This window comes from Scyliorhinus torazame, chromosome 6 (assembly GCF_047496885.1).
Source record: "Scyliorhinus torazame isolate Kashiwa2021f chromosome 6, sScyTor2.1, whole genome shotgun sequence".
Classification (NCBI taxonomy): Eukaryota; Metazoa; Chordata; class Chondrichthyes; order Carcharhiniformes; family Scyliorhinidae; genus Scyliorhinus; species Scyliorhinus torazame.
Window position 1 is genome coordinate 148,159,326 of NC_092712.1, and position 20,622 is coordinate 148,179,947.

At 47.4% G+C, this 20,622-nt stretch overlaps 1 protein-coding gene across 15 annotated transcripts in view; it reads right to left on the bottom strand.

The window, feature by feature from the left end:
• LOC140425059 (poly(rC)-binding protein 3) overlaps positions 1-20,622 on the bottom strand; it is a 377,151-nt gene that overhangs the window by 192,578 nt on the left and 163,951 nt on the right. For 12 of the 15 annotated variants that reach the window (XR_011947754.1, XM_072508887.1, XM_072508885.1 and 9 more), the window contains one exon: positions 532-575. The exons of 1 other annotated variant lie outside the window; for it this stretch is intronic. The gene's annotated coding sequence lies outside the window, so the exon portion shown is untranslated. 2 more of the 15 variants (XM_072508880.1, XM_072508881.1) reach the window with 2 other exon arrangements.

A 20,622-nucleotide genomic window follows, 5' to 3' on the forward strand; every position in this document is an offset into this window, starting at 1 on the left:
TAATTGTGGAGGGGGCACCTCTTGCCACAGCTGTGCCCCTCCAGTAATTGCAGCTGTTGAGGTGTGGGGGGATTAAATTGAATAAAGTATTGATGGCCCCCTAGTCAGCCCCAAGAACACTATCTCCATTCATCCATTGTCTGAGCTTTGGCCTCAGTGAGGGCCACCAGGTGGCTTCTAATCAGCATCTTCAATGGGCAATTTAATTGGCCTAATCATCTCAATGTGTCACCGATTCAGCCTTCCTCAAAATAGCCCAGAAGAGGCACCTGGCAGCAGGTAGCACACCAGCTGGGATATTGCCTGTCTTCAGTCCTGCCTCCGTATCTTGATGAAAATTCTGCCCATTCTGTGCAAAACTGATGTCAGTTAGTTTCCCCAATCGTTAATTGGCCCAAAGAAATTACAATTATCTTACCTACAGACGAACTTTAATGTTCTATACAAATTGCATGGAGGTATGTTTACTGTGGAAGAAATCTTTATGTAGTATGGCTTAAATTGTTGCAAGATAATCGAAACACAACTTACAACAGCTGCACTTCAGTCGTTGTATCTTGTACTGTCTCTTGCTCCTGAAATATAGAAGGACAAAAACTTGGTAAATGTATCAATATTGAAATACTGAAAAGACAAATCCAGGTCAATGCATCTTTTAGCTTTAATTTGAAAATGGAAGAGAAGTTTTCAGTCTTAGAAACTATGGCCGCAATCTACCAGCCTCGCCATGTCCCGGGGCCTCTCATGAGATTTAACGGCCTTGTTACGCCTTGTGAGACCTAACAAGATCTCGTGAGGCGTCAATCTGTATCCCACCCACAATGGGCAGGATCCAGATTTGCAAATTCAAGTGTGCAGTCAGGCTCACTTTTTGGTGTTGATATTTGTTTTATAAATTTAGAGTACCCAATTCATTTTTCCAATTAAGGGGCAATTTAGCATGGCTAATCCACCTAGCCTGCACATCTTTGGGTTGTGGGGGCGAAACCCACGCAAACACCGGGAGAATGTGCAAACTCCACATGGACAGTGGCCCAGAGCCAGGATCGAACATCGGACGAGAAAGTGTGATCCCACTGAGTTGCAGTACCCCATGCCACGTGTGTCACCCACCACCACACCCACACACCCCCTCCACCACCACCACCCCTACATAATCCCCACTCCCCCTGGCCCATGATGCAATCATGCATCTTGTCTTGTGTCTTGCAGGACCTGCTGCAGGTGGAGCGGGCCCGTCTGGTGTCCCCCACCCCTAACCCCAGCCAGCAACACGTGTTGACCAGCGACGAGGACGAGATTGACATGAACAGAAACCCTCGACCTGCATCCTGAGACACCCCGGAGCTCGAGTCCGGGGGTGACACTGACTTCGCATCACAGCTGTCTCCAACAGACAGTCGCCTCGGTTGGGCAAGTTAAGAACATGCTCCGGTACATCAGATGGAGGTAGGAACTCCCGAGGGGGTGGATGGTCGGAGGGTGGGCCAACCCCAGGGACTAGCAGTCCAACGGTTTTAGGGCTTCCGGAACAAAGGGTCCCATCGATTGTGGAGATGCAGTCACAGAGCCAGGGAATGACAAGAGGGGTTTGGGCGAGCATTCAGCACCTGCAAGTACAGTTGGAGGAGTCCAACCGCGTGCAGGATCAGGAGCTGGTGGCGGCCATACATGCCACCCAGGCCAACATCGCACAATTGACGTTTACAGTGGTGGCCTTGAGGGCGAAGGTTTCGGTCATGGGTCAGGATGTCCAAGGCCTGGGGCACTCTGTGCAGGTGGTGGCCGAGGCCCAGGACAGGGCTGTCATCTCACTAGCAGCCATGTGCCAGAGCCACCTGGATATTGCAGTGTGGTCCAGTCACAGTGGGCCATGGCTGAGAGCGGTGGCATTGCCCAGGTGCTGGTCGACATGGCACAGAGACAGAGGGAGGTAGCCCAGTCCCAGAGGGAGATGGCACAGTCACTGGCTGATGTGGCACACAACCAGAAGGTGGTGGTACAGTCACAGCGTGATGTGGCGCAGTCCCAGACAGAGGTGGTCCACTCCCTGTGCTCCATGGCCATGAGCATGCAGACCCATGAGACAAGAGTGGGCCTCCAGGACTGGCAGCGCCAGGTGGCTGGGGAGCCTCATGGATTAGCTCCGTTCACGCCCGCGTCCCTTGGAGTAGCCCGGGCCCATGACCGCAGTTCAGCCGGCGCTCACTGCTCCGGTGTCTTACCGCCACCAAACGACAACAGGTGAGTCTCTTGGCACTGCACGGGAGATTTTCACTGTATCAGTGCCTTTGCGGCTTTAGGCAACTAAAGGATGGCCACCAAAGTAATCTCGGCCAAAAGAGCATAATGATCAGCAGGATGTCTCTTGCACAGCTGGCAACAGGGGCAGAGAATCACACTGTAACACACATAAGATAATTAAAAGGAGACAATAGTTACATATGGGTACACGTGCTTGTTTTCCATATTTGTGAGTTAGGAAGAATGTTGTTTGATGTAGTAAATAAATGATTGTCCCTTTCACGTGATGCTCTGGTTGCATTTTTACATTATCTGTGTGTGATGTGATGGTTTTGCATTGGATATCTCAGATGCTATTATGGAAGTTTGTATTCATATACATCTCTCTGCAAGACATGATTTGGTGACTCGACATTGCCCTCGCATTTGCGGCCCCTGGTGTTCAGGAGAGGGAAATGACAGGAGTAGATGACAAGGGCCGAGAGGATGTTACCGAACAGGAGTCACATTACTATTGAAATATTCTCATGATAAGAAAATCTCATGTTGACCAAAACATCCAGACCCTCCCAGAGACCTGCCTGAACAGCTGTCTGGTATGACTCACCCTCCTCTTCATCGGACTTGTCATCAGAGAATGGGGGCTATCTCCATCAAAGAGTCCTCTGACAGGGCTTCCCCCTTTGGAAGGTCAGATTGTGCAATGTACAGTGGACAACAACCAAAAGTGACACTCTACCAGGTGCATATTCACAATGTTACCTGATCTGTTCAAACATTGGATTCACATTTTCTGCTTAATGATGACACTGGTGGCTGAATGGCTTTCATTGCACCTCCTCTCAGGCTCCTTTCGTATGAGTCATCTCCTGAGAGGGTATCCTCTATCCCCTGGAAGGCAGCCAGCCCATGGTTTTGGCCAGGTAAACATTCCTGGCACCTTGTAACTGCTTCCAGGATAGCGTGCCTGCACCTACATTATCCACTGCTTGTGGCCACATGCAAGCTGAAAAGTGATGAAATGGAACCTCTGCCTGTTGATGAATGCTCCTGGATATATAGAAGGCACTTTAATGGTCACGTGTGTGCAACCTATTATATCTTCGACTTTTAGAAATTCAGAAATGCTACCAAAGCCTCTAGCTCTTTCTGCCTGACTGACATTGCCCTTGCTAAAAGAGGTAAACTGATCTGCATGCCTGAACATTGCATCTGTGAATACCTTGATGCAGTGAAGTGCCACTGGCTGCATTATTCCACAAGTCTCCAGATGATGTCTGGAAGGATGCTGTGGTGAAAAAAGTCAGTGCTACTGTTTCAAGGCCACAGGCATCAGGTGTCCACCTATACAATATGATGATAGCTTCCCACAGCATGTCACAGACTGCCTCCCTGGACACATTTTCTTAGGCACTGGCGCTCTAACATTTATAGGTATTTAAACCATGGCTGATATACTCTATTGTGGCTTCTTCTCCCTCTGCCTTCCCTCTGCTTTTGTCGTCACGCTGCAGGCCCTTGTTCAGCAGCACGATCATGGCGCCTTGTGCTTGGATACGAGGCCTCCTCACTCTCCTTTTTTTCCCCTCTACACTGAGAAGTAACCTCCAACAGAATGGACAATTCTCATAGGGGACAGATATGTTCAGGACAAATACTGTAGTACACAATTTTATTTGCAGCATTCCTGTTTGTCCCTTTCCCCGAGGAAATGACCTAATACAGTTTGAAATGCAATGAAAACAAAAATTAACGGCACCACAAAGTCTCCCAGCCCTGTTATATTTAAGTCAATTAAATTCCCATTTATTGTCTTTATATCCACCATTGCACCACTAACTGAGAAAAAATGTAACTCCCACCGACCGTGTTTTCCATGGCCCATGGTGTGGGCAGCGTATTGTTCAGGCCTTTTTTTTAGTTCATTCCTGAGATGTTGGCGTCATTGGCTAGGCCAGCATTTATTGTCCATCACTAATTGCCCTTGAGAAGGTGTTGGTGAGCTGGCCTACTTGAACCGCTGCAGTCCATGTTGTGTAGGTAAACCCATTGTGCTATTAGGAAGGGAGTTTGAGGATTTTGACCCAATGACAAGTGAAGGAATGGCAATATGTTTCCAAATTAAGATGGTGAGTGCCTTGAAGAGGAACTTCCATGTGTTCCCATGTATTTGCTGTCCTTGTCCTTCTAGATGTCAGCAGTCATGGTTTAGAAGATGCTGTCTTGGGACGGCAGGGTGGCGCAGTGGTTAGCACTGCTGCCTCACAGCACCGAGGACCCGGGTTTGATCCCTGCCTTGGGTCATTATCCGTGTGGAGTTTGCACATTTTCTCTGTGCCTGCGTGGGTCCCAGTCCCACAACCCAAAGATATTCAGGGTAAGTGGATTGGCCATACTAAATTGCCCCTTAATTGGAAAAACCATTTTTAAAGAAAAAAAAGAAAAGGAAGGTGATGTCTAAGGAGCCTTGGTAAATTCTTGCAGTACATCTTGTAGATGGTACACACGGCTGCTATTGTGCATCAGTGGTGGAGGGAGTGAATACTTATGGATGGGAGCCCATCTAGCGGCTGCTTTGTCTTGGATGGTGTCAAGCTCCTTGAGCGTTGCTGGGGCTGAAGGAAAGTGGAAAGTATTCCATCACACTCCTGACTTGTCCTTGTAGGTGGTAGACAGGATTTGCAGCATCAAGAGGTGAGTTACTCTCCATAGAATTCCCAGCCTCGAACCTGCTGTTGTCGCTACAGTATTTATATGGCCAATCCAATTTAGTTTCAGTGCATGATAACCCCCAGGATGTTGGCAGTGGGGAATTCAATGATGGTCATGGGGAGATCGTTATGTTCTCTCTTGTTTGAGATGATCACTTACCACTTGTCATCCCAAGCCTGGATATTGTCCAGGTCTTTCTGCATTTTACCATGGACTGCTTCAATATCTGAGTAATCGCAAATGGTGCTGAATATTGTGCAGTCATCAACAAATCTGCCCAATTCTGACCTTTTGATGGAAGGAAGGTCATTGATGAAACAGCTGAAGATGGATGAACCTAGGACACTACCCTGATGGGAATAGAGGGATACGAACCCCGGAGGTGTAGAAGATTTTAGTTTAGACGGGCAGCATGGTCGGCGCAGGCTTGGAGGGCCGAAGGGCCTGTTCCTGTGCTGCTTTTCTTTGTTCTTTCATGAATTACTGCAGTGATGTCCTGGAACTGAGAGAAATGACCTCCAACAACAACAACCATCTTTCTTTGTGCTAGGTATGACTCCAACCAGCAGAGAGTTTTCCCATGATTCCCATTGACTCCAGTATAACTAGGGCTCCTTGATGCCACACTCAGTCAAGTTCTGCCTTGATGTCAAGAGCAGCCACTCATACCTCAACTGAGTTCAGATTTTCTGTTCATGTTTGGACCAAGCCTATAATAACGCTGGCTAATCCTGACAGAACCCAAACTGAGCATCAGTAAGCAAGTTAGAACTAAGCAAGTGCCGCTTGATAGCATTTTTGATCACTCCGTCAATCCATTTTACTGATGATCAAGAGTAGGCTGATCGGGCAGTAATTGGCTGGGTTGGATTTGTCTTGCTTTTTTTTTACTGGAATATCTGGGTCATTGGTTACCCGGTCCTGTGTTGCTAAATCTGTACAAAATGCACCTCATTTAGCACGGTGGTAGTGTTACACAATACAATAGAGAATATCCTCAATGTGAGGCTGGGATTTTATCTTCACAAGGTCATGGCAATGGTCACTCCGGCCAATTCCGTCATGGACGGATGCATCTGCGACAGGCAGGTTAGTGAGGATTAGGTTAGTGAGGATTAGGTTAAGTAGGATTTTCCCTTTTGTAGATTCTCTCACCACCTGTCGCAGGCCCAATCTAGCAGCCATGTCCTTTTGGGCTTTGACAGCTGGGTCTCTACTGGTGCTACCGAGCCACTATTGGTGAAAGACATTGAAGTCATTCATCCAGAGTAATTTTGAGCCTTTGCTATTCTAAGTGCTTCCTCCAAGTGCTGTTGGATTTGATTTGATTGATTGTCACGTGTACCGAGGTACAGTGAAAAATATTGTTCTGCGTACAGTCTAGACAGATCATTCCATACATGTAAAAACATAGGACATGCATAAATACACAATGTAAATATATAGGCACAGGCATCAGGTGAGCATACAAGTGTATTAATACTCAGTAGAGAAGATGTGTGAAGAGATCAGTTCAGCCCATAAGACTGTCATTCAGGAGTCTGGTAGCAACAGGGAAGAAGCTGTTTTTGAACCTGTTAGTGCGTGTTCTTAGACTTTTGTATCTCCTGCCCGATGGAAGAGATTGGAAGAGAGAATAACCCGGGTGGGAGGGGTCTTTGATTATGCTGCCCGCTTTCCCAAGGCAGTGGGAGGTGTAGACAGAGTCAATGGATGGGAGGTGGTTTTGCTTGATGGACTGGGATGTGCTCAAGAATCTCTAGTTTCTTATGGTCTTGGGTTGAGCAGTGCCATACCAGGCTGTGATGCAGCCACATAGGATGCTTTCTATGGTGCATCTTTAAAAGTTGGTAAGAGTCAATGTGGACATGCCGAATTTCCTTAGTTTCCTGTGGAAGTATAGGTGCTGTTTTGTTTTCTTGGCCGTAGCATCAACATGGGTCGACCAGGACAGATTGTTGGTGATGTGCACACCTAGGAATTTGAAGCTGTCAACCATCTCCACCTCGGTACCATTGATACAAACAGGGGTGTGTACGAACCTTCGCTTCCTGAAGTCAATGACCAGCTACTAAGATTTGCTGACATTGAGAGAGAGATTTTTGTCGTTACACCATTCCACTAGATTCTCTATCTCCCTCCTGTACTCTGACTCACTGTTGTTTGATTCCGACCCACTATGGTCGTGTCATCAGTAAACTTGTAGATGGAGTTGGAGCTAAATTTTGCTACACAGTCGTGTGTGTATAGGGAGTATAGTAGAGGGCTAAATATGCAGCCTTGCGGAGCCCCGGATTTGAGGACTATCATGGAGGAGGTATTGTTGTTTATCCTTACTGATTGTGGTCTATGTCAAGAAATCGAGGATGCAGAGGATTACTCTGGAGGATTACTCATGGAGGATTACTGATTCATCAGCTGAAAGGGGACAATTCATACCAACCAACAGGAGGTTTCCTTGCCCAGGTTTGACCTGGTGCCATGAGACCTCATATGGTCCAGAGTCGATGTTGAGACTCCCAAGGCAACCTCCTCTCAGCTATATACTTCTGTGCTGCCACCTCTGCTGAGTCTATCATGCTAGTGGGATAGGACATACCCAGGGATGGTGATTGTGCTGTGAGAAAGCTCCCCCAATTTTGGCACCAGCCTTCAGGTGGTAGTATGGGGGACTTTGCAGGGTCCACAGGGCTCAGTTTGCTGTTGTTCCCGGTGCCTGGATAATGAATCTGATTCCATTCCTTATTAGTGAATTTTCAGCGGTTTGGTACAACTGACTGCTTGCTAAGCCATTTCAGAAGGCACTTAAGAGCCAACCCTGTAGTGATATGTATGTATAGTGACCTATAAAGGGTTAATGACAACATCATAGTGTAAGACAGCCACTAGATGGCAGCACTAGATTCCTGTATAAATATGAGAACTCAAAGGATTTTGGGTCTCTTCAAACCAGGAGTGACTAGACAGCAGAGTGTGAGAGAGATAGATAACAGCATGGATAACAGTGTAGTTAAAATAGTTAATACTTTATTCTGAATTACTTGATCACTAGTTAGAGTTCTGTAAGAGTGTGCAAACTCAATATTAATCAATTTGTTATTTATTAGATCTATTTTGCTTTAAATTGAAGATTGGTGTTTTCTTGAGAATCATACCATCAGACCATTCTGGATATATAAAGCAAAGAGTAACAATATATTACCAAAGAGTAATATAACATGTACCAGGATTTGGCTTCAGCAAGCTAGCTAGAATAATATAGTAAGTTCAGAAAAAGAAGAAACCTTAGCAGCAATTCCACTCGTGAAGCATCATCAGCAAACAACAGACCTTCGAAGACAAACGACTCGATGGACAAAGCTCAAGCTCCTCGACACCTAAGGATAACCAGTAATTTGAATACAAACTGGTGGTTGTTTAAACAGCAATTTCAAATTTATCTGGAAGCATCTCATTTAATTAATGTAATCGATGCTCGCAAAATTGCACTGCTATTAACTATGGCTGGTCAACATGCAATAGAAATATACAACTCTTTTCAATACACTGCGGGTCAAGCTAAACAAAGTTTGATGTTATTCTTAACAAATTCGATGACCACTGTAAGATCTAGACTAATGAGATGTTTTGAGTGCTTTATATTTCATAAAAGATTACAAAACAAGAGGGAATCGTTTAACAGCTTTGTAACTGATCTAAGACTGCTAGCACAATCCTGTAACTTTTCAGCACTGCATGATTCTTTAATTCGGGACCAAATAGTGTTTGGTATCAATGATGAGCACCTCAGAGAAAGATTACTGAGACAGAAGGATTTAACTTTAAAAATCGCAATCATAAATGCCTTGCTCATCAATAATCTAAGAATCAGTACCAAGAGTATTATCTCCGTGAAAAGGGCATGTAAATCCTGCACATGCGCACTTCATGAAAAAATGCGAGATAGACGAGAACCGATCTGCGCATGCGCAAAGAAGTGTCATGCGTAATGACATAAATATCATGACGTGTTCAAGGTGTGGAATCTCCCACTTCCAAAAAAGATGCACTGCCAGCGGAAATCAATGCTCACAATGTGGCAAATTAAGCCATTTTGCTGCTCAGTGCAGATCCTCACTCGCATTTAAATCTGCTAAACAGGCTTCAAGACAGATTAATGTACATAGTGTTGAATCCAAAGAAGAAGAATTAGAAGAGAATTTTCATACTCACTGGAAAACACATTCTTTGTTGGGATAATAGAGAAATGTGAAGAATCCACTGAAGTAACAAAACATCCTCAACTAATTAATTCTATAAATTCAGACACGGAATGGAACACAATTGTAAAAGTTAATAACTGTCCAATTGAATTTAAGTTAGATATTGGCACTTCAGCTAACTTGCCCTCAAAGCTGGACCTCACTAAGCTTAAACACGCACCTGAGATACTTCCAGCAGCCTGTAGACTGAAAGACTACAATGGTAATTCAATTTCATCGATTGGATCGTGCTATTTAAAGGTCTCCAACAAGAATATTGAGACGTCACTAAGATTTGATATTGTCAAGTCAGATAAATCATCACTCTTAGGTGCACAAGCCTGTAAGGAGTTACACCTAATACAACAAAAGTACACTGCAACTTCGTCTCCAGCCATATTGAATGAGGATACCAAAGCATTTTAAATCAATATCCAATAATAAAGATTATTATTATTATCAACGAAATCTGACCGGTATTCTTATAGAAGTCTAATAAACATAGGATTACTTACCTGACAGCAAGACGGGATTCTCCATTCGGCGACGCTGGAATCGCATTCAGGCGGAGAATCGCGCGTCAGCCGAAAATTGAGGTCCTCGTCCAATGGAACGCCATGTTCTGGTGCCTTGATAGCGCCGTGAATGCATTCCACGCTGGTGTGGGCATTCAGATTGTATAATAATGGCTGTTAACATATCATTTCTGGGCCCGACCTGGTATTTTCCGGCCTCCTGCGATGCTCCGCCTCCGCCAGGCGGAAATGAGGTTCCCTTGTGGTATTTAAAATCAAGAAACAGGCGCCGTGGCCGAAGAGGGAGAGAGAGGAGGTAATCCAAGTTACCAAAATCGAAACAGTGGGTTGCCAGTTGTGCCGCTGGCCGGGGGCATCTGCAAGGGCTGGGGGGGGGGGGGGGGGGGGTCCCAGGAGATGGGCCGTGTGGTCGGGTGTCCCCCTATAACCAGGGTTTCTGGGCACAGACCACCATTGCCGCAGCCTGCAAGATTGTCATCTCGCTGCGCACCCCACTGTGGCCCATAGATATGCAGAACCGCACCTGCCGTTTAGGTGCCCCCTCCCCAGGCCACCCCCCTAGGACTCCACAGACGCCAGCCGCCCCATTAACAGGATGGGCATGGCACAGCACAGCCCGTGGCCCACCAGGTGCTGGCACACCCCACTGCACCCACCCGAGGCACTGCCCACTGCAGGGGCAGCAGGGGTGCTGCGGAGTGCGCCTCGACTAGTGGGTGCATGCACTGTGGGCGTTGGCACCTTCCCTGGCACACTGCCTCTCACAAGGCAGATATCCAACCAGTGACACAAGCAGCTAGCCCACCCTGCAAGACCACCATGACCATCACATGGCCCACCCAAGGAGGACACCCACAGTAGATCCCACAGGAGGGCACAGGACAGGGGCCACAGAGTGTACCACTGACATAGGTAGTGCCAGCCACTGGTACCACTGCCTGCAGGGAGGGGTGGCAGGGTCAGAGGCCCCCCGGTGTCAGGCACTGACAGGTTCAGGGGTGCATTGTGGTGGGCAAAGTGTCAGGGGGGATGGCCAGGGGTGGGAATGGGGGAAATGCAGGGGCTGCAGTGCAGGCCAGGACCACTATGTAGACTGTTGGACCTGGTGGGGCACAGGAGAACTTACGATACTAATATATCTGCCCTTTAACTCCTGCAGAGAATATATTTTGGTATCAAACCAGGAGTAGTTGGCATCAGCATAGCCGCCACAGCCCGAGAGGATGCACTGAGGCTGCACAAGCAGGAGCTGCTTGGGGAGGATCCTGCAGAACAGGAGCCTGCCCCAGAGGAGCAGGAGTCAGCCGGTGACGATGGCGAGCTGGCCGCTCAACACGCTAAGTAGGGAGACCGTGCCGTATCATGGCGCATCTGGAGCCGCAGAGATACTGGGGAGGACACCCGCCCCTGGTTGACATCAAGGTGATGGTCGCCCTGAACATTTTTGCAACGGGATCCTTCCAGGCGCCCAGTGGGGACCAGTCCGGTATGTGCCAGACCTCTGTGCCGTTACGGAGGCCCTGTATGCCCAGGCAGCACAATACACCCACCTAGATATGGACAGAGCCCACCAGGTTGCCCAGGCAGCAGGAATTGCTGCCATCGCCAGGATGCCCAGTGGTGATTAATGGGGCGCATGACCCCCTATGATTACCGCCGCATGAGGGCATGCCATTCACAAACCTAAAGTGGCACCACTCGCTGAAAGTGCAGCTGGTGTGTGACCACTGACTGAACATGATGTGTGTCTGCGCCCGATACCCTGGCAATGTGCACTATGCCTTGATCTTAGGATACTCGAAGGTGCCTAATACATTGGAGGTGCTCTCCCAGGTGAGGGGTTATCCGCTGCAGTTGTGGCTGATAACGCCTAACCGGATGCGGAGAACCGCTATAACGATGCCCATGCTGCGACCAGGAGCGTGATTGAGCGGTGCATCGGCATCCTGAAGATACGGTTCAGATGCATCGACTGCTCTGGTGGGGCCCTCCAGTATAGCTCTAGGAGGATCTCCCACATTGTCATGGCCTGCTGCGTCCTCCATAACATCAAATAAATAAATAAAATAAATAACCTTTTATTGTCACAAGTAGGCTTACATTAACACTGCAATGAAGTAACTTTGAAAGCCCCGAGTCGCCACATTCCGGTGCCTGTTCGGGGACACAGAGGGAGAATTCAGAATTCGCAGCTGGTACGGGATGAGTGGTGACATGCTGGAGGAGGAGGATGAACACTGGAACAAGCTCCGCAGCGCATCGACCATGCCCATCTGAGAGCGGGTCATGGACCGCAGAACCTCATCAAGATCAGCCTGGTACTGGTTGACATCCTCCAGCGAGACGAACATTCTGCTGAGACTCTCAGTCATGGCCATCACCATCACTGACGCCTTGGACACCTTGACTAATGGTGCCGGCATTGTGCACCAAGCTCTCCACTGCGGTCACCACCCTAGCAGTGTTGGCCACGGTGCCATGCATTGCTGGTAACATCTCCTGTGCCCGTAGCCTCTGGGACTCTTCCAATCGGTTTTGGACCTGCTGGAGTGTCACTGACATGTCCCTCTAAATGTCCTGGCCACACCCTATCATCTCCATCACCTCCAGGTAACCCACTTACAGAGGCTCAGCATCAGGCTGGGTAAAAGCTGGGTCCTGAGATCCAGCAGACCTCCGATTGCTGTCTTGCCTGGGGTTCCTGCCTCCACCTGACATACATCAGCAGCAGTGTGTTGCTCACCAGATTGTGCCCCAGAAGCCTGACAAACATTTCCCACCAAGGTGCATGTTACTGTGCTGGCGGAGGGTGGGGATGACATCTGTTAACCATCGATCGTGTCTTGCTCAGAGCTCTCCTCTGAGGTGTTCTCCTGGCAGGCTGGAGAGGGGGACACCCGGGATGGGCTGGCACTGTCGGCTGGAGGACCTGCAGGAGAATGGACATGGGGGGCTGGATTCTCCGCAGCCCTGCGCCGAAATCGCATTTGGCACGGGGGCTGTGGAGAATCCACTTTTACAATAGGATCAGGCCCGGCGCCACTCCCACGATTCTCTGGTCCCGGAGAATCGCTCGCGCGCGGATTACACGGCACGGCTGAGGCCCTCCCAGCAATCTCCGGTCCCGAACAGCCGAATTCCTGACGGTGTGGTTCTAACCACGTCTGGCCGGTCAGGACTCAGTCTGTGGCCGCCCTTGTTGGGGGCAGGGAGATCAAGTACTGGGGGGGCCTCATGGGCGGCCGGGGCGGCACTCGGGCGGGTTACATGGAGCGGCGCCGGGCTGATCATTGGGACCTTCTTTGGTGGTCCAGGACCACCGGCTGAGTCCGCCATCACGTTCGGCTCGGTCGCTGCAGGCCGCCGTGCGGACTTGCAACAAAAAGTGCGGGAGCCCATTCGCGCAGCTGAAGCTGCGAGAAACATTCCGGGGCCCTGCCAGCCCCCTGCAGGTAGGAGAATCACTGTAAATTATTTTATGGAAAGTCCGGCATTTTTGGAGAATCCAGCCGCCCGTCAATGGGAGGGATGGGCCAATCATGTAAGGCAATAACATAAACGTATGACAGGTCCTCCAGGTGGGGCCCAGTGGTTCCTAACCTCTGCGCCTTCTGCCAACCTCCGCATTGGTGACCGCTATGTCCTCGGCCACCCCAGTCACCTCCAGGGCCGTTCCTCGAAGGTGGTGAGGATTCTTAAGTACGGCACCCCACCCCCAGTCTGACCCCTCTCCTGGCGATTGTGGGCGAGCTTTTCCTGCAGAGACACAGAGAGGGCATTGTCAGCCACACGTGTGGTTCACAGTGGTGGGAAAGGGTGTGAAAGAAGGGTTGGGGGGGGGGGTTGAAGGGAGAGGGGAGGGTGAAGGGAGGGTTGGGGCCACATGGAAAGTTGGGGGGATGAATGATCGCATGAGGGCAGAAAGTTCTCAGGGAGGGAGGTGGGGGGCATTGGTGCCAATTCACCCGTGCTGCCCGACGTTGGTCATTGACCTTCTTACTGCACTGGAGACCAGTCATCCTGGTCACACTCCCAGAGGTTACAGCCGCTGCCATCTCATCTCAGGTGGCACTGGCTGCTCAGTGGCTCACCCTCCGTGACCCTCGGGAGAACAGGACATCCCTCCTGGCCTCCACCCGCATCTAGCAACCTCCCCAAGTGTGAATTGCCGAATCTTGGGGCTGGCTGTCTCCCCGCCAAGGCAGAAAGCTGCGTGGTGTTGGCTGTCAAGTGTTTAAGTGCTGCTCGACCTTGTTTGTGGGGGGCTGGCGAGCACAGTCCCAGTGAATCGGCTGGCAAGCCTTCATTTGCGGCGGGAAGCGCGGAGGGCCTCGTTAAGTGAACCAATTAACATTGAATAGCGTTGCCGGCCTCGCTGGGCCGAGCATCGGGAAGCCCGCGGCAGTTCACGCTCCCTATCACACTTAGAAATCTTTCCGGAGAATCGTGCCTTTGAAATGGAGAATCCAGACCATAGTATTTGTTAATCATATCGATCAAGCAGAAAATAACAATGTGAAAGGGTCTTTCCAAACTCATCAGAAGTAAGTTAAGGAAGAACACAAATAAAATAAGAGATTTTTCTTTGGGGCAGCTAATGGCTGAACACTATGGCAGGAAAGGGACAGAAAGGAAGATACTTAGAAGTCACATGGGCAACTTCAGCAAGTGATCAGATGGATGGCTGAGGGGGAGAAAAGAACAAGTTGATCCAAATACAAGTGTCACATTATATGTGACTTAAGTAGGTATTTTGCTGCATTATTCAAACCAATCTGAAGCAGTTTTCAAGCATTTTTTTCCCATAGAAATGAAATTATACAGGCCTAAAGTTACTCTGGACTGGTTGTCTGCATTCACAAACAATGACAAGATAGCTGATATTGATTTCATTTAGCTTCTCAGATATAGTTCAAACACATGTATCTATTCTCCCTCACTGATAATGCCACTAAAAGTAGCTTGCTTCCCTGTTACCATTCACTAATTTGGTCATTTACAATGCTGTGATTAGCACTCAATTCAACTAGGACACAGTCTTCAAAACTGACAAACGTCTCAGACTTTTAAGCAAAAACCCAAAATACTATCTATTGAGATTAGTTCTAAAACTTAAACAAAAGATGATTATAATTTCAAATATAAAAATTATTTGGCAAGCAAACCCTACATTGTTGTTACTGTTTCATCTTCCACTGTACAATACTTGACCTTGAACACACTTACATTGCAGTAACATGAGTTGCATGAGGTATGCTGTTCATCTTGCATCTTTGACTATTTTTGGTTACCAAAGGCTTGAACACAGCAGATTATTAATTATTACTGAAGCTAAAATTGAAGCAGTAGGTATCTTCCAAGCTGTTACTTTATTATTTCATCACATTTTCATTATTTTTACATTATTTTTTCATTATTATTTTCACCATTACAGGGTAATGTCACCTGACCAGTAATCCAGAGGTCCAGGATAATGGCCCAGGGATATGGGTTGAAATCCCACCACAGCAGCTGGTGGAATTTAAATTCAATTAATAAATATGGAATCCAAAGCTCGCCTCAGTAATGGTGACCATGACAGCGATCATTGATTGTCATTAAAAACCCATCTGGTTCACTAATGTCCTTTGGGGAAGAAAATCTGACATCCTTACCGGGCCTGGCCTACATGTGAGGCTAGGCCCATGGCAATGTGGCTGACTTGTAACTGCCCTCTGAAATGGCCTAGCATCCCACTCTTTCAAGGACAATTGGGGATGTGCAATGAATTCCGGCTTTCCAGCAATGCCCAGATCCCATGAAAAAATTAGGCAAAATAATTACTGGGCCCATCAGCAACCTGGTAATTTGTCACAGTCAGACTGCAGGAAGCCTCACCTGCTAAAGGAAAATATTAGAAATTTAGGCATATGTAGCATATGACTAAATAACCAGAACATGATCTATTTGGTGGAGCCAAATTTCTGCCAGCAGTACAATGTTGGAAAATTCTATCAGAGGGGTCAGTTACAGAGGTCATGATGTTAGTCACCACTACATGAGATCAACATTACTGGTCTACAAGCATTGTCTAATTACTTTACCAGAAAACATATGATGAAAAGAGTAGAAGCCTACACTGATGCATGTTATATCATAGATTATATTACAAGTAGAGTGGGAAAGAGGCTTGTGTGCAGCATAAACACTGGAATGGACCAGTTGGGCCAAAGAGCTGTTTCTGTGCGATACATTATTGTACCACAACCCCAAATAATTCAGTATTTTTAGGTTGTAGTCTCCCAAATGGAGGGATGTATGTCTTAAGAAGGCCAAAGATGATTAAATCTGTTCTAATGTAATTGTTCTAATTTAACAGTGTCATTTTAATATGACAAAATAAATTGTATTTTTCTTCCTTGGCAAATAAATCTTGGTTGTTTCCACCATACAATCGTTTATTTTGATGAAAATTTATACCCTCAAATTGTAAATTGACCACCACTAAATCTGATAGGACTGCTCCACCACTAGATGCCCAACAGGGAAGTTACATTTGTAGGGAAGAGGTACATGCAATTTTTATGCCCAGGAAATGCAGGTCAGATATTGCACTGGGATCACAGGGGCAGCAGAGCAGCAAAACTTCAGATCCAAGAGGCTAGAACTCAAAAGATCAGAGGACCATAAATAGTCTTTGGGATGTGGGAGAATTAACATTAAAAAGTTGAAACTGTTGGGCTGGATTCTCCGTTTGGGAGATTTATGTTCTCCTGCCAGAGCAGAATTGCACCAGTTTTACGATCTACTTGGCATTGTGAAATGGGATGCAATTCAATGTTCCGTGCCATGCAAATTTATGCTTGGCATGGAATATGAGGGATTCCCAGGAAATCCCGCTTTCAGTCCGCCATCTTGAGCGGGCGGCCCGATAGCGAGCTCCCACGGTCGGCCACCAACCAACCCCCCCCCCCCCCCCCCCCCCCGCACTGCAAATTGGCCCTGGTCCTCCCCCTCCCCCCACACAGCAGCCCCCCACCCCTGGATTGCTCGCATTTAAAGAATCGTTTTGCATCTTTGACTCTGTCTATACATGTGTTTCTGGAACCTACCTCTTCATTCACCTGGGGAAGGAGCAGTGCTCCGAAAGCTAGTGATTTGAAACAAACCTGTTGGACTTTAACCTGGTGTTGTAAGACTTCTTAAAAATGTCATGGACAAAGGGCGTGGTAATGATAGTATTGATGATTAAGGCAGGTGTTAATGATGGCATAAAGACCTGGAAGCAGAATGTGTTAATTGCAGTACAAGAACCACCACTTTCTGAAAGCAAGTTACACACTGACCCGTTTGAGGGGCGGGGGAGTGAAAAATAAATCAACGTTCTTGGTCTGTAGTTGTTAAACTCAATGTCTCTTTTTTATTCATTCATGGGATGTGGGCATCGCTGGTTAGGCCAGCATTTATTGTCCATCTCTAACTGCGGTCCATGTGTTGTAGGTACATCCACTGTGCTATTAGAGAGGGAGTTCCAGGTTTTTGACCCAGCGACAGTGAAAGAATGAGATATATTTCCCAATCAGGATGGTGAGTGGCTTTTTATAATAATAATAATCTTTATTGTCACAAGTAGGTTTACATTAACACTGCAATGAAGTTACTGTGAAAAGCCCCTAGTCGTCACATTCCGGCACCTGTTCGGGTACACAGATAGAGAATTCAGAATGTCCAAGTTACCTAACAGCACGTCTTTCTGGACTTATGGGAGGAAACCGGAGCACCCGGAGGAAGCCCACGCAGACACGGGGAGAACGTGCAGACTCCGCACAGAGACCCAAGCCGGAAATCGAACCTGGGACCCTGGCGCTGTGAAGCCATAGTGCTAACTACTGTGCTGCCCATGGCTTGGACGGACATGTATCTGCTGCTCTTGTCCTTCTAGATGGTAGCAGTCATGGATTTGGAAGGTGCTGTCTAAGGAATCTTGATGAGTTCCTGCAATGTATCTTGTAGATGGCACACACTGCTGCCACTGTGCGTCAGTGGTGAAGGATGTTACTTAGTACAGGAATCCTAGCCACTAATCTACTCTTGTAGCCACAGTCCAGTTCAGTTTCTGGTCAAACCCCTGGATGTTGATGAGGATTCAGTGATGGTAATGCCATTAAATGTCAAGAGTAGATGGTTAGATTCTCTTTTGCAGGGGATGGTCACTGCTTGGCACTTGTGTGGCACAAATATTATTGTCACTTGTCAGCCCAAGCCTGGATATTATCCAGGTCTTACTACATTTTGACATGCAATGGACCAGTATTTGAGGAGTCGCGAATGATACTGAACATTGTGAATCATCAGTGAACATCCCCACTTCTGACCTTTGTTTTTTCAATTAATTCATGGGTTGTGAGCATAGCTGGCTGAGTCAGCATTATTGTTCATTGCTGATTTCCCTTAAAAAGGTCATTGATGAAGCAGCTGAAGATGTTTGGACCGAGCACGCTACCCTGAGGTACTCCTGCAATGATGTCCTGGAGTTGAGATGATTGACGTCCAACTGCTATAATCATCTTCCTTTGTGCCAGGCATGACTCCAACTAGTGGAGGGTTTTCCCCAATTCCCATTGACTCCAGTTTTGCTAGATCTTCTTGTTATCACACTTTTTGGTCAAGTGTTGGGTTAATGTCAAGGACAGTCACTCTCACCTCACCTCTGCAGTTTGAACCAAGGCTGTAATGAAGTCAGGAGCTGAGTGGCCCTGGTGGAACTCAAACTGAGTGTCAGCAAGCAGGTTATTGCTAAGCTGGTGCTGCTTGAGAGCACTGTTGATGACCCCTTCCATCACTTTACTGATGATTGATAATAGACTGATAGGGTGGTAATTGATCATATTGGATTTGTCCTGCTTTTTGTGTACAGGACATACCTGGGCAATTTTCCACATTGCTGGGTAGATACCAATGTTATAGCTGTAGTGAAACAGCTTGGCTAGGGGTGTGGCAAGTTCTGGAGCTCAAGTCTTCAGTACTATTGCTGGAATATTGTCAAGGGCCACAGAAGTACACAGTCCCTTCAGCTGTTTATTAATATCACGAGGAGTGAATTGAATTCAATTGGCTGAAGACTGACATCTGTGATGCTGGGGACCTCCAAAGGAGGCCGTGATGAATCATCCACTTGATACTTCTGGCTAAAGATTGTTGCAAATGGTTCAACCTTATCTGTTGCACTCATTGAGGATGGGGATATTTGTGGAGCCTCCTCCTCCAGTGAATTGTTTAATTGTCCACTATCATTCACGGCTGGATGCTGCAGAACTGCTAAGCTTAGATCGGATCTGATGGTTGTGGATTCACTTAGCTCTGTCTATCACTGGCTGCTTATGTTGTTTGGCATACATGTCATCTTGCACTGTAGCTTCATCAAATTGACAACTCATTTTTGGGAATGCCTGGTGCTGCTCCCAGCATGCCCTCCTGCACTCTTCATTGAACCAGGGTTGTTCCCTTAGCTTGATGCTAATGGTAGATTATTGCTGTGGTCCTGGAATCACATGTAGGCCAGACCAGGTAAAGATGGCCAATTTCCTTCCCTGAAGGACATTAGTGAACCAGATGAATTTTTATAACAATCGTCAATATTTCATGATCGTCAATAGGTTTGTAATTTCAGATTTTTATTGAAATCAAATTTCACCATCTGCCGTGGTAGGATTCAAACTCTGGTCCCCAGAGAATTGCCCTGGGATACTGATCCAATATGATTACTCCACCACCTCCCTAGTCCAGAATTCTGCGATGCGCCTAATCGGAAGTTGAGCTGCTGTTCCTCCAGTTTGCGCTGGGTTTCATTGGAACGTTGTAGCAGGCCAAGAAATAAGAGAAAATTAATGGGGCTTCACCTGGAAGAAAGGTTTAGGGCCTTGAACGGTGAGAGGGATGGAAGTAAAGGGACAGGTGTTACATCTCCTTTGATTGCATGGGAAGGTGCGTGGGAAGGGGATGAGGTCTTGGGAGGGATCAAGGAGTGGACTAGGGTGTCACAGAGGGAACAGTCCCAAATACATGCTGACATGGTAGGTGAAGGGAAAACTTTTGTTGGTGGCATCATGCTGAAGTGGCGGAAATGGCAGAGGATGATTCTTTGAATACGGAGGCTGGTGGGGTAGAAAATGAGGATCAGGAGAACCCTATCATGGTTCTGGGAGGGACGGGAAGAAGGTGAGGGCAGAAGTGTGGGAAATGGTTCAGACACTGTTGAGGGACGTCAACTGGGGAGGAACCCCGGCTAGGAAAAGGAAGACATGTCCAATGCGTTCTTATGGAAGGTTGCATCATCGGAACAGATACTTGTAATGAATATTGGTAGGCAGTATAACACCAGAAATGGAGACAGAGAAGTCAAGGAAGGGAAGTGTCGTATTGGAACCTGGCATTTTTTATTAGGCTTCCCCCTTAAGTGGCATGGAGATAGGTTCCCTGACCAATTAAAGGTAGCGGATGAACTCTTGAAGCTGACTTCACAGGAGCACCTGGCTACAATACAAGGTAAGTAACTGGAGTGTGCTTAAACAAGAAGATGCATTCTCAGCCACCTTTTAAAAACTGTAATAGATAAAGCGAGGCTGCGAGGTTGGGCAAGCCCCTCTACAGGATGGCCTTTCCCATCCTTGGTGGCAGGTAGGGCCAAGGGCCCTCCTAGAGTGTTAGCACTCAGCCTACTGTGGGTGCCCACATCCAGGCAGCTGATCTGTCCCCATCACATAGGAAAACTGGAGGCTGACTGGAAAATTGCAGTCAGCCTCCTTGACAGAAGGACAAGGAGTGATAGTTCACCATGGTCACAGACACATAGGATGTCCTTCCTGACTTTAATTTGGGCTAAAATGGTACCACGGCAAGGTTGAAACCTG